The following is a 17,009-nucleotide window of genomic DNA, read 5'->3' as shown; positions in this document are numbered from 1 at the left end:
TTGCAACCCTAGTTCTCACGCTGCCCGATGGAAAACCGCGCACAGCCTGAAACTAATTTATCCGCCGACCCTACGATTGGGCGCCGGAATCGCTACTCTGATCGCCGCGTTACTACCGCCGGTCGCCGTTAAGGAGGAGGTCCTTAACAACTTGTTACCTAATTAGAAGAGGAGCCTTCAAATGTATAAATAGTCCTCAAACTGCATCATTGAAAGAGTTCAAAATTCCTTTCCGAAATTCACATATTTTTACCGCCATACTTTCATTATTGTTCATCCACCATTGTAGATTGGAACAAGGCAAGTAAAAGACGGAAAGGTTCAAAATTAATTTTTTCGGGTATTATCTTATGGTTGTCTTAATGTTTTTAGATCTTTTATTATGGATTTTGTTACTTATTGTATTATGGGTAACTAATCTGTACAAATTATGGGGATTGAGAGTAACACTTAATGTCTAATTTACTTTGTTATCGATTTTATTACTTTTATTTATTTTAATAAATAGATTCTCCATATCTATTTTATTTTTAATTTATGTTTGAGTGATGTATTAATATTTTAGATGATCATCATTTGGCCCATTCCCATAGCTAACCACATTATCTTTTAGAGTAAATGTCAATTTTGATCCTAAACATATGGCAAAATACGTATTTGATCCAAAACATTCAGTTTTTGAAAAAAACAGGTCCATAACGAATGAAATCTTTATCGGAGTGGTCTTTTTTTTACGGTTTCGTCAAAAAACTACCGGTCATGCTGTGCAATTAGCGTTGACCGTTAGTTTTTTGACGGAACCATAAAAAAAGGACTATTTCATTGACATTTGCATTTGTTATGGACCTGTTTTTTAAAAAGTGAATGTTTTGGTCCAAATTCATATTTTGGTCATATGTTAAGGACTAAAATTGACATTTACTTACCTTTTATATACTACTACTTCCTTCATCCCAAGTAAGATGATCCCTTTCTTGGGTGGCACAGAATTTTATACACATTTATTTTGTGTGAAAAGTGGAAAGAGTTAAATAAGAGAGAGCGAGAAAATAAAGTAGAGATAAATGTGTTTTTATTTTTAGTAATGAGTCATCTTGGTTGGGACAAACCTAAAACAAAAGTGAGTCATTTTCTATGGGACGGAGGGAGTAGTATTCGCTAATACTATTAAAAATTCTCATGCCCAAACTTCTGCTTTTATAAAATTGAATATGTTAGTTAAAACTAGTAATATCTGAGTATATATATTGAGAAAAGAGCCAATAAATATAAGAAGGTTACTTCCCAAATAATCAATTAGAATCTGAAGACCATCTGATGGAACCTAGATCACATGCCTGGACCATTCCCTTCGAATCCATAATCACACAATACAAATCTTTCACTTTTTCACCATCTCTATCTCTCTATTATCATCAGCCAACAACGCATCAACATCTCCATCATTCTTTTCAGTTAATTCTTCTAAAGATTTATACTTATAATACGATGGACATACAACATTGTACATCAAATTCACAACCTGCACCCCACTGACCAGCCAATAATAATCCTCCAATCTCCCCCTATTAAGGTTCCTGTCTGGAAGCCAGTTCCTTCTCTCTCTGGTATACCGGTGCACCAACGTTACCATCAACGTGCTCATGTAGCTCCCGATCGCGATCGCTGCGATCGCGATCCAATACAACGCAGCTACTGTGCTCCTCATGCTCTCGGGCGACTGGTCGTAGAGGAACTCGATGTGTCCCACAGCCGCAAACACCTCGGATAGTCCCTGCAAGAAGTGCTGTGGGACTAACCAGAAGGCACTAATCGGGATTATGGCTGTGGGGCTATCGAGTAGGTTGTAACGGGTAGCGACCATTTTCCTCTTGATCTCAACTAGCCCCGAGACCACAGAGGCAATGATGCTTATCCCGAAGCCTATCCCCATCCTCTGCAGGCACGTGATGCCTGCAGGATTTTGGGTCAGGCGTCGGGCTAAGGGGACAAAGAGGCGATCGTAGAGGGGGAGGACTAGGATGACGGTTAGGGTTGAGAATATCGACATTGTGGCCGGAGGGATCTCAAATGATGGCGAGAGATGACGGTTCATCGTTCGAGCTTGTTGGATGGTAAAACTGCTTATGTGGGAGTGTGAGGCCACTTGTAAGATGGTCGCAGCCCATATGGGCACTAGCCTGGCAACGGTCTTCACCTCTTCGACTTTGTGGACCGTTGCCAGTCTCCATAAGTTAGGCCCGCCCGATGAGCCCTTCATGTCAGAATCAGACGCTATGGCGGCCCGATCTAAACACCTTCCAATGAAATCAACAAACATAACCATAAGTCATCATCAATGTAAGAGAACTTGTGTTATTAAAGACGGCTTACTTGAACTAGTTCGAGTGGAGAAGCCGGCCATTGGTCGAGATATCAAGGTCGAGATCATTGTTCTGATATAGGGTGGCGGGATCATCCGGTGGGACGGATTTCCTCTTCCTGACAGCCGCGACAATCACTTGAGCAGCTCGAAGAATGGACTACCCCCATGCTTGAGCTTCTTGTATAAAGGGGAGCCAAGGACGAAGGCGACAAGCGACAATACCATGGAGATAGTAGGGATCCCGAGCCCCCTAGACCAACTAACATTGTCTTAGATGTAAAAAACAACGGTTAGAGCAAGCAAAGATGCTAATCCCATACAGAAATAGTACCAATTAAAGAAATTCCACTTCCTAGACTCTGTTTTTGCTTTGCTCATATCAATCTGATCAGCAGCAAATGTCACCGGACACGGCCTAATCCCACCCGTGCCCAACGACGTGAGGAGTAGGGCGAGGTAGAGCATCCACAGCTGCAGGCTCGAAGCCTCAACGCAGTATTGACGAGAATCTTGTAAACTCAAACACCATAACTGAACTTCAGAATCATAAACACAATTTCGAGATCCATCGATTAAATTACTTAAACTCAAATTTAACGGTAAAACTGCAATTTTACTTCTACTGACTGACATGCAAGATGGTAATCACTACGCAGAAAAGGAACTCATGCACGAAAACATGACTAAACATAGCTACAACTTTAAATCAACAACTCTCGATAAGGAAACACTTAGAAATTGAAAGCAATAACTAAATCTAACTTCCCTAGGCAGAATGAAGCAAACTCAAACCAAAGTGACATGCGAAATAGAAACTTCATAATGTAAAAGCTGGAATTTAACAAGGTACTTCAAAAGAGCAACAGCGATGAGTGTTTGCAGAATAACTAATGATGAAAACAAGTAAACTTTAACTAAGAAAGCGATTAAGATTGTTTTTGCCACTCCGGGCGATGATACTACTATACTACTACGATAACTGGCTGGAAAGGCGGACTGATGACTTCTCCGGCAGACTCTTGGACGTCAAGTGACCATGGCTGTGGCGAGGAACGAGAGGTAAGATAATGCTGAAGGATCGATCTTCTAGAGAGAATTCTACTAAGTGTGATTGTCGAAAAGCTAAAAAAAACTCTCCCCTCCTTCTCTCTCTCCAAATGGCTTCTTTTATAGGGAGGCTTGCCCTTGCTTTTAGGGTAGACTTCTCCCGCATTTTGACCTTTTTGCCCTTGTAAAATAATCATCCCAGCTATCCTCCTTCTCCATCTCGAGCCTTTTCTCTGGTCAGTATAGCACCCTTCTAGTGCCCTCTTCACTTGCGTCACTTGAATCGTCTCCTACTGACTTGGATCCCTTAATCCTGCACACTTAAGCAACTGTTTTGCAGATAATACATGTATTTCACGACATACTGACCAGTAACCAAAGCTTATAATTCGACTTATCAAACTGCTCACACTTACCACATGCTTGTCCTCAAGCGTGAAGACAAACAAAAAGAAATAAGTCGAATTCGAGCTTGGTTACTCCCCCTGACCGACTCTACCTAGCTAGACTCAAGACTCTGACGCAAAAGAAAAGAAAACACTAACGACACAAACACATACACATATAGTTAACTTAAACACATAGAACAGGCTATATTTTCAACCACCCTTCCCCTCGAGATCAGGTGCAATCCGGCCTTAGGCAGCCTTGAACTTCCGCCGCCCCCCTTTTCTTCCCCAGTCAGTATATCTGCTTGTCAAGATCACCCAATCCTAGGCCAAACGCTGGGTTCACTCAGTCACTCATTCCTCACAGGGGATGTCAGGACTGTTTTCTCTCAGTGCTAAACCACAGATGTTTCTGACTTAGATCTCACGCTCAGCTCCTGAAGGTCTTTAAGGCTTGTAACGGGGCTATTGGTTTGTAATGTTTGGGGTAGTTGTCCCTAAGGCTCTAAGTTCAAAAACTAACAATTTATTTTATGAGGGAGAACTGTGTGCATTCGGGCTTCTGGCTAGGGCTTTCTCTTCGGCTGGACAATTTCTGACATTAGTTTCCACTGGTCAGCAGCTTCTTTGTGGCTTCGCCACCCTTATTCCTTCTTCCTCATTTTTCTTTTTGTGGTCAAGTATCTGCGACTATTTTCTTCAATTTTCTTCTTTGTGGCTTTGCCACCCTTATTCCTTCTTCATTTTTTTGGACCTGGAAATTCCAGATCGATTTTCTCCTTCTTTCTTTGCTTTTCTTTTCTTCAGCTGGTTCCTTTTGTATGTCCTCCTCGGCAGTTGCCTCCTTGCCTTATGCCTTGCACGCACACAGTTCCAGTGGCTGATGGGTTATTTCGGGGTATAAGTCAGGCTAGAAAATGGGGTTCTAAAGGTAGGGGTTTTTTTTTTTTTTTTTTTTTTTTTTGCGAGGGGGTTTTCTACTGCCTTCAGGGATTGCTACACGCGGTCACCTTGCCCTAGACATCATGTGGTAGCCTCTCTTCTTTTTCAGTATTTAGTGGAAAGTAGTTCCACTTTTGGCTTCTAACTCACTGTTTTAAGAGGGCTTTCGTGTCTGACCTAAGGGATGGGTTTTTCCTTCATACTTGCATCATCTATACTGACTAGGGGTTACTGGAGGGGGTGGTTCCTGTTTTCCGGCATGCCTTATCTCCCTCAATTCCCCTCACCGCCAGTTCGAGGCAGTTGAGTTTTAAGCCCATTCATAAAACATAACACATAATTCCTAGACCTAAACAAACCCTAAAAAAAAACTAACATGCACTGACTCAAATAACACGTATATACATGTCATACTGGCCATTAGCTCCCCCCTCTCACTTCACAAGTGTCTGCCCCAGATACGGGCTGTGAAGTGAAAATTGGGAATGGCTAGTATGACGGACACACACTTATAACAAACACATATTATATCTAAAACTTCTCACACTTAGACTATGCAATAGGCTAAGTGGGAGAGTTTCAGATATAAACATAGATGTACAAAACAAAATATTTACAAACATGATATATAAACATATAAACTCCTCACACTTAGACTACGCAGTAGGCTAAGTGTGAGTAACATGCTCACGACTAAACACAAAGAAAAACATAATAACATATGCACCAAAGAAAAACATAATAACATAATAAAAGAAACACTTAAAAAAAATTAAAAAGAAAAACTAACTGGTCAGTTGGGGTGGTTCGATCAGATGTTCCTCCTGCTCCTTCGTGGTGCAGGGGTCTGTGCAGGTGGGTCCGTTGGTTCTTCCTCAGCAGGTCCGGGTTAGTTGTTATCGTCCTCCTCTTGCTCATCACCTTCTTCTTCCTCAGGTCCGGTGGTTCCAGCTTCCTGTCCTCCATGTCCGCTTGGTCCAGCTTCATTGCTTGCTTTTCCTCTTGCCAACTCCTTTAGTACGCTCTCCATTAGGGCTGTCAATTTCGCCATCTCTGCCCGCGATTGTCTATTCTCCTCAGCCAGCTCAGTCATTGCCCGTTCCAGATTCTCTTGCCTCATCCTTTGTGCTTGGTCGATCTGGGCAGCTTGCACCTCCTGTCCTTCTTGTGCCCTTCCCCCAGGGGCTTCTCCCATTTGGTAGAACTGGGGTACGCCTTCTCTGTAGTATACCAAGTTGGTGCGGACGAAGAAGGGTATATCAAAAAGGCCAGGGGCGTCGACCATGTACATTGGAGACAGGTCCTCTGCCTCTGTTATGATGATGTTGTTGCGTACGAAGGCTCCTAGTATGTGGCAGAGCGACAAGTTTCTGGCTGGGTAGGTGGCTATCAGATGGCATTGGTAGGCTGTCCAAAATCCTAGGTGTAGTTTTCTTCCACGCTTAGCACACCACATTAGGTACAATTCGGTCATGGACGTTCTGGCGGCTGAGTTACTCTGCCCCAGCAGGTTGTAGCCTAAGTAAAGCTGTACCAAACGCAGCATGGAATTGTTGAAGTGGGTGGATCTTGATTTTGTGGAGGCAAACTGGCCAGCGTTGGGGTGGGTTAGCTCCTCCCAGGCTTCCTGGGGCTCAAATTCTACATGTCGCTTCGGTACCCCCCTCTCACGGCTTCTCCAGTCCGGACCTAGAGCCTCCTCTAGGCTACACATACCCAATCGCACAGTCCACTCTATCAGACTCATCGACAGTTCTGCACCGAATATCCTAAAAGAGATCGATACCTCATCTAGGTCCGTAGTGAGTTGGAACCTAAACGTTGTGAAGAATTCCTTCACCAATCTCACAGATATCTCTGGGTCCCTATTCTCTAACAGCCATTCAAAACCTAATGCTTCCATACTAGCCAGGAATGATTCACGAACAGACAACTCATCCAAAGAGGGTATATGGAGTACCTTTCCGCACTTGACTTGCTTGCTACTGTCATCCTTGTCGTCAAATGCATCTTGAAGCTTTTGGGTGTCGAAGTGCTTCATGTCCTCCATAAGCTCATGAGTGAGCGTTACCCTCCACCGCCGGTACACGATCCTTTTTACCGGAGGGTGGACTAGTTCAAAGTGGTTTTCTGGGAGCTGCTGCTCGTGATAGTCTTCTCCTTCCAGAGAGATATCACTCTCTGAGTCAGAATCCTCGCTGGAAGTGTAGTCTGTGTCACTTGATCTCTCTTTCTCTTCTGGCTCTCTGATCACTATGCTTGCATTGGCAGTGCGCTGCTTCTTCTTTACTTGTTTCTTCTTGACAGGGGCTTTCCCCTTCCTCTTCCTTTCTTGAATGTACTTAGTCTCTTCGACATCCATTGCCTCTGTTTCCTCGTCGGCTTGTGTTGAAGTGTCCTCCTGGGCAGTAGGCTCGGCCACCATGCGGGCACTAGTATTACTTCTTGCTGCCTCCTCCCGACCTACTGACTCTGATGCGAGGTCCAGACCCTCAGCCACCTTGTCAGTATTCTCCTCCTGGTCAGTCGGCGTTGCTGATACTGTCCCTGTTGCCAATTGGGTGTCCTCCTGGCTATCATTCGAGGGATCCTCCCCAGGTTTTGTAGGAGTAGTCTTCTCGTCATCACTCGGAACCTCCACTGCATCTGCTGTGGTGTTTGCTCCTGCCTTGATAGACGTCCACTTTCCTAAACATCTCTGTGACACTCTTTGGGGTTTCTGCCTTTCCGCCTTGGGGTCGTTTTTCAACACTAGCCTCCTCTTTACTGGCTTGGCTTTAGTCACCACTGAGGCTTCCTCTTGATGTGTTTCTGGCTCTTGGCCTTCCTCCTTAGGTTGTTCTGCCTTTTCCGGTTGTTCGTTTGTCCTCTCCTCCACTGATTTGTGGAATACCCCTTCCGACTTTTCCGCTTCCTTTGTTACTTTCTCTTTCCCTACTGCCTGGGATGCGAGGTCCACTACCTCAGCCACCCCTTCAGGGTTCACCACGATACGATCCCCTTTACCCAAAACCGCTTGAAATTCTTCACCCGTCATTAACCCTTGCTTCCTAGCCATTTCGTTCAGATCTATCTCCTCCTCCGCTTCATCGATTTCTGCTTCAGTGGCCCTAATCTCCTCTGCTTCACCCTTCTTGCTCTCGCTTGCTCTCCCTCCACCTTCCTTATCTTCTGTTTCTCCCCAGTTGGGATCTTGATAGGCGGAAAGAGGGCTGACGTCCAGCGGCTCTGTTTGTTGGTGTATGGGAAAAGGGTGGGAGGGTTCTGATTGTGCAGCAATTGTTGAGGAAATATTTTCGGACGTCGGAATTGAGGTTTTTGGGGTAGTAGTGGGTGGTTGTTCTGTGGTTGTGGTTGGGGTAGGGTTTGATGTCGCCGGCATTCCTCCGGTTAAGCCAAATCCGGCTAGGGTTGCTGTCCAGTCTCTATTGGGGTCCTGTTGGCTTAGAAACGCCGCCAGTGCGTCTAAAGGAACCATCGCCGGAATTTGTGTCGTCGGCGGTGGTTGTGATCGTTGTGGGCTTGGCGGCCTCGATTCGGCTGCTGGCTGGGGTTTAGACGAGGCCCCGCCGGCAGTAGATGCTTGGTTGATGGTTTCCTTCTTCTTTTTCATGGCTGTAACGGTGGTGGTTTGCGGCGGTTTCTTTAGTGTGTGGTAGTTTTTCGGAGTGGGGGTTGCGGTTGTGGGAGAGAGAGTGCAGGTGAGGGTTTGTAAAGTGAAGGGGAGTAGGCGGTGGGGTGTTTTATAGGGTGGTGGGCAGTTGAGGGTTTTGACCGGTTGCAGGCGGTCGCTCGGTTGAGACCCTTCGTGTGGGAGGTGGTTGTGCTTGCTGGCAGCCGATTGGAAGTTGCTTGTCACGTCCTTGCCTCACGCGCCTCCCAGTCTCTGCACTCGCCTGCAAAGCTGCAACACACCCAAAATTCAAACTTTACTCAACTCCCTCTTCTCAATTAGCTAGAAATAGAAAAAGTAAATAAAGGGCTCTTTAATATAATTCAGAGTTTCACCCAAGTGGCATCCTCGTGGTCAGTACGAACTCCGAATTGATATTTAAGATCTGAAAAAAAAATCATTTTGTTGTTTTAAATTACCAAATATTTACATCATTACTAAGGGTATTTGAAGTTTTACCTGGTCAGTAAGTACATTACATATGACGTTGACCAGGTGGAACTTCAAATCCCTTTCCTACTGGTCATTTAGATGCTCTTAAAGTGTAGTGGAATTTCTTCCACTACACACACTTCTTCATTTTCCCTATATATTTTTAATCTATGTCCATTAACGACAAAAGGTTCACAGTTAGGGATACTCCCTGAAATCTCGACCGCTCCATTAGCACGTAATGCAGTGATAATATAAGGTCCTGCCCATTTGGATTTGAGCTTCCCAGGCATCAGCTTCAGTCTTGACTGGAAGAGTAGTACTTTCTGACCAACTTGGAGATTCTTGGTTCTCAGATTTTTGTCGTGCCACATCTTTGTCTTCTCTTTATACCACATGGCTGAGTCGAACGACTCCAATCTTAGTTCTTCCAGCTCTTGTAGTTGTAGCTTCCTTTCCTCTTCGCAGGCCTTAGCATCCACATTAACCTGTTGTACTGCCCAGTATGCTCGGTGCTCAATTCCCACTGGCAAGTGACACATTTTCCCAAAGACGATGCGATAGGGGGACATCCCTGTAGGAGTTTTGTATGCTGTCCGATATGCCCACAGAGCATCTTCCAACCTTATGCTCCAATCTTTTCTTGAGGGGTTGATTGTCTTCTCTAAAATGCTCTTTATTTCTCTGTTTGAGATCTCCGCCTGCCCGTTGGCTTGGGGGTGGTAAGGACTGGATAGGCGGTGATGAACTCCGTACTTCTTCATCAATGCCTCGACCGTTCGGTTGCAGAAGTGAATCCCTTGATCGGAGATGATTGCTCTTGGTATCCCAAATCGGCTGAATATATGACTCTTGAGGAACTTGGTGACTTCTTTAGATTCACAAGTGCTTGTGGCCTTGGCTTCTATCCATTTCGACACGTAGTCAACTGCCACTAAGACGTAGGAGTTCCCATAAGATGAGGGAAAAGGGCCCATGAAGTCCATACCCCAGATGTCGAACACCTCACAAACTATTACTGGAACTTGCGGCATTTCATCTCTTGCGGAGATTCCACCGGTCAGTTGGCAACGGTCACAGCCCTTGCAGAACTCGTATGCATCTCTATTCAGGGTTGGCCAGTAGAATCCGCTATCTAGCACCTTCCTGGCAGTCTTTCTTGGCCTGAAATGTCCTCCATATGCCAAGGAGTGGCAGTGCGTCAGTACATCCCGTTGCTCCCAGTCAGGAACACATCTTCTAATGACCTTGTCTGCTCCTGCCTTCCACAAGTATGGGTCGTCCCAGAAATAATACTTTGCTTCGCTCTTGATCTTCATCCTCTGAGCCTTTGTCACGTTTGGCACCATTGGCAGTTCTCTTGTTACTAAGTAGTTTGCCAAGTCCGCATACCAGGGTTCCTATCCTTCCTTCTCCTTGCCCTTGGTTGTTGCGTCCTGACCAGTAAGTCTCATCACTTCTTCCCAATCGATCTTTCTTGCGGAGAAAATCACTTCACATAAATGCTCTTCTGGGAATCGATCCCTTACATCTTCACTGTTCCCTTCTTGTATTATTCTGCTCAAGTGGTCCGCTACCTTGTTCTCAACTCCCTTTTTGTCTTCTACTTTCCAGTCAAATTCTTGTAAAAGTAGCACCCATCTGATCAGTCGGGGCTTTGACTCCTTCTTCGCAATAAGATACTTGATCGCCGCATGATCAGTATAGACGATGACTCTGGATCCCAGTAGGTACTGCCTGAACTTCTCGAATGAATAGACAACCGCCAACATCTCCTTCTCGGTGGTGTCATAATTCCGTTAGGCTTGATTCAAAGTTTTCGATGCATAGAATATCACGTAACTTTTCCCATCGATCTTCTAACCCAGTACGGACCGCACTGCATAGTCACTAGCATCGCACATCACCTCGAAGGTGTGATCCCAGTCAGGAGCCTGAATGATCGGTGCAGAAATCAATTTTTCCTTAAGGAGGTTGAAAGCAGCCTTGCAATGCTCATCGAAGACGAACTCCACCTCGTTCTGGAGAAGCCTGGTAAGAGGTTGGGCAATCTTGGCGAAATCCTTGATAAATCTTCGATAAAATCCAGCGTGGACAAGGAAACCTCTTATTCTTTTCTGATCAGTAGGGAAGGGTAGTTTGGATATGACATCCACTTTAGCTTGATCCACCTGGATCCCCTTTTCTGACACCACGTGTCCTAAAACAATTCCTTCTGTAACCATGAAGTGGCATTTCTCAAAATTTAAAACCAGACTCTTTGCTTGACACCTTTCTAGCACCACATCCAAATGTTGCAAGTACGAGTCGAAAGAGTCTCCATAGACAGTAAAATCATCCATACAGATCTCTATACAATCTTCAATCAAATCCGAGAATATGCTCATCATGCACCGTTGGAAAGTACCGGGGGCGTTGCATAGACCAAATGGCATACGCCTATACGCGTAGGTTCCAAATGGGCAAGTGAACGTGGTCTTATCCTGGTCCTCCGGGTCCACATAGATTTGAAAGTAACCACTGTACCCATCCAAAAAGCAGAAGTACTTCCTCCCAGCCAGTGCTCCAGCATTTGATCGATGAATGGCAGGGGAAAATGGTCCTTCCTGGTTGCATTGTTCAGCTTCCGGTAATCTATGCACATTCGCCACCCGGTAACTAGTCTGGTGGGCACTAGCTCATTTCTCTCATTCTTAATCACCTGGATCCCTGACTTCTTGGGGACCATATGGATTGGGCTAACCCATTCACTATCTGGCACCGAGTATATAATGCCCAGTGAGAGCAACTTCAAGATTTCCTTCAGTATCTCTTCTCGCATGTTTGGGTTCACCTTTCTTTGAGAATCTCTATGCGCCTTGGCTCCATCCTCTAGCCTAATGTGGTGCATGCAGACGTCCGGGCTTATACCTACCAGGTCCGTAAGGCTCCATCCAATAGCCTTCTTGTTTTTGCTCAGCACAGTTAGTAGTCTTGCCTCTTGCTCTTCAGTCAACCCGCTGTTGATGATTACAGGGAATGAGTCTTCCTCCCCTAAGTAGGCATACTTAAGGTTTGCGGGCAACCTTTTCAACTCCACTTGCGGGGGTAGTGTGTCTGTAGGTAGAGGGTTCTTCTTTGAACCCTCCTCTTGTTCTTGTTCAGCATCTGATTTTTCCTCCATACTGGCCGGTACCACGGCCCCTACGGATCCTGCTAGTTCTGACTTCTGACAGAATTCCGTAATTGCTTCTTCGATCTCTTCGTCGGTTAACCCCCGGCTACTGATCAGATCACACCATGCAGCTGCTTCCACATCAACCTGGGCATACACATCCAAGGCTTGGAGTTTTTCCTGCAATAATTCGGTCTCAAGAAATTCTTGGACTAAGGGGTCAATTACATCAACATAACATAGATTTTCAGAATCTATTGGTTTTTTCATGGCTTCATTGATGTCAAAGACAAATTTCTCACCATTAAAGTCAATGCATATTGTCCCCTCGGCCATGTCCACAATTGTTTTAGCCGTTCTTAAAAATGGTCTTCCTAACAATATCCCGCTAGACTCCCTAGCTTCTGGTTCACTCATTTTAATGACATAAAAATCAGCGGGATAAGTAAAGTTCTGTATCCTGACCAATACATTTTCTAACACACCCTCAGGATTGATACATGACCTATCAGCCAGTTGGATCAACACCCTAGTATTCGACAATTTTACCCCCTTTAACCGATTATAAATGGATAACGGCATTGCATGCTCGATTTTCACATCTCCAATTGTTATGGGTAGGGTAAACATACCTAGGTCGGCTCTCTTGGGTGGTAGCTTCTCCTGTACAACGGCTGACGCTATTCCCTCCACCATGATCTTTACATCCTCCTGGGCCTTCCCGGCTATGAACTCCTTTATAAACTTCCCCAGAGGGGGCAGTCTCACGGCTTGGAGGAATGGTATGGTGACATCCAGCTTCCCAAAGATCGACATGAAATCTACAGGGTTTTCTTTCTTCCTCTTCGTCACAAACCGATATGGAAACGGTTTTTCTCCCTTAGCCTCTCCAGTCAGTCCTTGTGGAATTCCCTTTGGCTTCTCCTGGGTTGGAAGTTCCGATGTAGGCATCACTCCTCCCGGCTGCTCATTTCCAGGTTGTGTTTCTCCCTCCTTTTCTTCCACGGTAGGCTCCTTGTTTAGAAAAAACGAATCCTCCATCTGAGGCAGAGGCCTCTTAAGCTCTTCCGCTGGGATGACGTCGCTCAGCACCCCTTCTCTACTAGACTCCCCAACAGGGTTCTTGAGCTGAGGTCCATTATAGGCTGTCCCGGACCGCAGTGTAATTTTGCTCACATTTGCCTTTTCCGGTACATGGACTGTAGATGGGAGTTTTCCTGAGTTCCCTTTCATTTCGCCCACCGAGTTAGCGAGCTGGGCCAACTGCCTGTTCATCATATCCATATTTTCCCTATGCTCCTTCTGGGCACTTTGCATTCCTTGCATTGTTTCATTACTGGACTGCAAGTCATTTTTAATGCTTTGCTGCGAGGCAAGCATCTCCCCCATCATGTCCTCCATAGATCTCCTCGACATGTTTGGCTGATGGAATTGGTTTGAGCTCTGGTGCTGGTTATACTGAGGTGGTGGGTTTGACTGGTAGCCTGAGAAATTTTGTTGGTTTTGGTTCGGTGGGTACTGGTTATACTGGGCAGGAGGGTTATACTGGTCGTGGTTGTGCTGGTACTGACTTTGGTTTTGATGGTGGGTGTTATGTTGAGGCCCTGGGTTAAATTGGTTTTGGTTTTGGTTTTGGTTCTGGTTTTGAGAGTTTCGCTGATGGGGTGGCACATAGGTAGGGTTCGGGTTCTGGTTTTGAGAGCTTTGGTTCTGAGGATGCTGGTTTCTTCTTACCCAGTTAGACTGGTAGTCAGGATTTGTTGGGCCACGGTTGGGATATTGGTTCGGTTGGGGGTTGGGTTGATTTGGAGCCTGATTTTGGTTCTGATTCTGATTTCCATCTCCCCATCGGAAATTTTGGTGGTCCCTCCACAGTGCATCCCTTTGTTTTCCCGGAATCCAATTGCCGTTGGAATTGTAGTATCCTGCGGCATTTGCTTGCTCCACATCCAGCGAGTTGTCCAGCTGATCATATGGTAGTGCTGGGGCTTCTTGGTCTCCAGTTGGAGAAGGTGGTGGAGTGTTCTGCTTGATTGCAGTCAGCAATTCCTTCTTTAATTCCTCCATCTTCAAGTCCATCCGTTCCTCCTGGCCAATAGCCGAAGCACTCGCTACCCTTTCTCTGCTATACCCATCTCTAGTGTTGTCGTATGTCTTCTTTGCATTCAACAGCTTACGTAACACCTTCTTGGCTTCACTTACTCTCAACTGGGGGAAATCGCCTCCAGATGATGAATTCGCCAGATCCTTGGTTTCCTTGTTCATCCCTTCATAGAAGGTGTGGTGCACCTTTATCTCCTTCATGCGATGGTTGGGGCATGACTCCAGAAGGCTCATGTACTTCTCCCAGTACTCGCTCAGGGTTTCATCATATTCTTGCCTTATGCACGATATTTTCCTTTTCAATGCGCTTGTCTTTGAAGACGGGAAGAACTCGACTAGGAAAACTGACTTAAAATCAACCCATGTATTGATAGAGTCGGCTGGCAGGCGCATGAACCAAGTGTTGGCCTCTCCCTTCAGGACAAAGGGCAGGGCTTTCAGTCTGTAATCGTCCTCGCTCGCTCCTGCTGGCCGCCTCTGTGCCTTACAGATTTTGCAGAACTCATTTAAGAATTCGTATGGTCCCTCGTAGCTCTTCCCACAGTAAGTCGGTAAGATTGCGATAACGTGGGGTTTCACATAACAGGCGGTCTGGCCTGGGGTGACCACTATGGCTTGTGGGGGATCTCCGTCGGCGTATGCGGTAAGTGTTGCGAGCTCGGGATCGTCCTCACCATGGTCAGCCATCCTCACTAGTGTTCTTACTGGCTGGGGTGGAAGCTCCGGAAGTTGATACTCTAGCTACTCCTTTTCTTCGTCGCTACTCGTTCCTAGGTCGGACGGTGCTGTCGACAGGCCAGAACGAGTGGTAACGAGTATTGTTCCTCGGGGAAGTATCCTTGGTCTCCACTGGCCAGGAGCCGAGCCACTTGTCATAAAATGAAAACAAAACGAAAAGAAAAATTATAAACAATATGTACACCAAAAAGATCACACACAATAACAGGTATGAACGCCATCCATCCTCGGCAACGGCGCCATTTTGAAGGTGCCTAGGTTCCTTTCCACTCTTTCGGATGTTTTGTGGTTTATCGTATGTAATTTTGGAGTGTATCCAACTGATCAGGAAGAGATTCCCGACCCAGCTGAGTCGTTGGTACGATAACCGGGACCTGGCTTCAAACAAGTTTCCTCAACCCACTTCTACTGGCTAGTATAATGGAGGTAAGGGTCGAATCCCACGAGGATGGACACGTTTTGATAACTGTGGTGACTTTCCTGGGTGTTTTGGTTAGCTACCACGCTTGGGTTGAGATTTTACCTAGACAGGAAATAAAGGTGGTACTCTACTGACTAGTAGGCGGGAAAATAACAGACATGTGGGAGTGTTCGTGAAAATAGGGGACAAGGTGTATCAGAGACATATGGAAAGTGGACAGTTACTAAAAGGGGAAATTTAGACAACAAGGTATATCTGATGGCTGGGATATCTGAAAAGTAGGGAACAAAAGCAAAAGTAACTTAAAAGTAAAAGTGTTCCAATACAGTTGATTTTGACGTTTTCTTCCTCACCAAGTATTGACAAAAATCATATGAACACAGACACCATAACTAAAACTTCAGATTCATAAATTCAAACTCAAGATCCATCGATTAAAATGCTTAAACTTAAATTAAACGGTAAAACTGCAACTTTACTTCTACTGACTGACATGCAAGGTGGTAATCACGGCGCAGAAAAGAAACTCATGCACGAAAACTTGACTAAACATAGTTACAACTTCGAATCAACAACTCCAGATAAGAAAGCACTCAGAAATTAAAAGCAATCACTAGATCTAACTTTCCTAGGCAGAATGAAGCAAACTCGAACCAAAGTGACATGCGAAATAGAAACTTCATAATATAAATGTTGGAAAATAACAAAGTACTTCAAAAGAGCAACAGAGATAAAAATAATAACGTAAGATAGATAAAAAAAATAGAAATGATGATATTTTAAATTTAAGAAATGTTTCATTTTTAATGATACAATCCAACACGAAAAATGTTATTACTATATTTTTAATGGGAAAGTATATATTTACATAGTAGTATTTTTTTGTTCTTGTACGTAATTTATACACCATCATTGTTGATGGGCTCCACCCCCACGAAATGAAAAATATGTAAATCTTTTAAGAAATTAAAACGATCGTTATCAACGGCATATTGCCCCCTCCGCGTCGCATTAGCCTTCATTCTCTGGCATCGCTGACACCATCAAGGTTGGCCACGGACGTTTTTGAATTGCTATTGCTCGAGCCGAAGTCAACCTCGACCGCTGCGACCGCGCCGGAGGAGTTCCCCGTCGGCCTGCCACCAGCCGTGGCATCGGTCTTTGATAGGTTCCGGGCGGTATTTCATTTGCCAGAAGGGTTACCTCCCAAACGACCTTTCGATCATCGTGTACACCTCCACCCAGACGCGAAGCCCGTGAATGTAAGACCTTATCGCTACCCATACTTTCAGAAGAACGAGATTGAGCGGCAGATTAAAGACATGTTGGAGCAGGGGATCATTCAGCGGTGCAGTCCGTTTTCGTCGCCCGTATTAGTGATCCGGAAGAAAGACGGCACATTTCATTTTTGCATCAATTATCGCGCTTTAAATAACGCAACCATTCCGGATCATTTCCCGATCCCGACAGCGGACGAACTTTTTGACGAATTGGGCAAGGCACGCGTCTTCACCAAGCTGGACCTGCGATCAGGGTATCATTAGATAAGAATGCATGAAGAGGACGTTTTCAAAATGACATTTCGCACTCATGATGGACACTTTGAGTTTTTGGTCATGCCTTTCGGTCTGACTAATACTCCGTGTACTTTTCAAGCGGCGATGAACGCTATATTTCAGCCCATGCTTCGGAAATTTGTCATAGTCTTCTTCGATGATATACTGGTTTATAGCCCGTCAGCCGAG

General features: G+C 45.2%; 1 pseudogene; it reads right to left on the bottom strand.

Annotated features, from left to right (window-relative positions):
* Positions 1–1,320: 1,320 nt before the first annotated feature.
* On the bottom strand, positions 1,321–6,793 carry LOC148927546 (protein NRT1/ PTR FAMILY 3.1 pseudogene; annotated as a pseudogene).
* Between the last annotated feature and the right edge of the window lie 10,216 nt (positions 6,794–17,009).

The sequence above is a fragment of the Salvia hispanica genome, chromosome 4 (assembly GCF_029641045.1).
Source record: "Salvia hispanica isolate PSC_SH4W2 chromosome 4, Shi_PSC_v1, whole genome shotgun sequence".
NCBI classification, from domain to species: domain Eukaryota; kingdom Viridiplantae; phylum Streptophyta; class Magnoliopsida; order Lamiales; family Lamiaceae; genus Salvia; species Salvia hispanica.
This window is presented reverse-complemented; position numbering and strand designations above follow the sequence as displayed.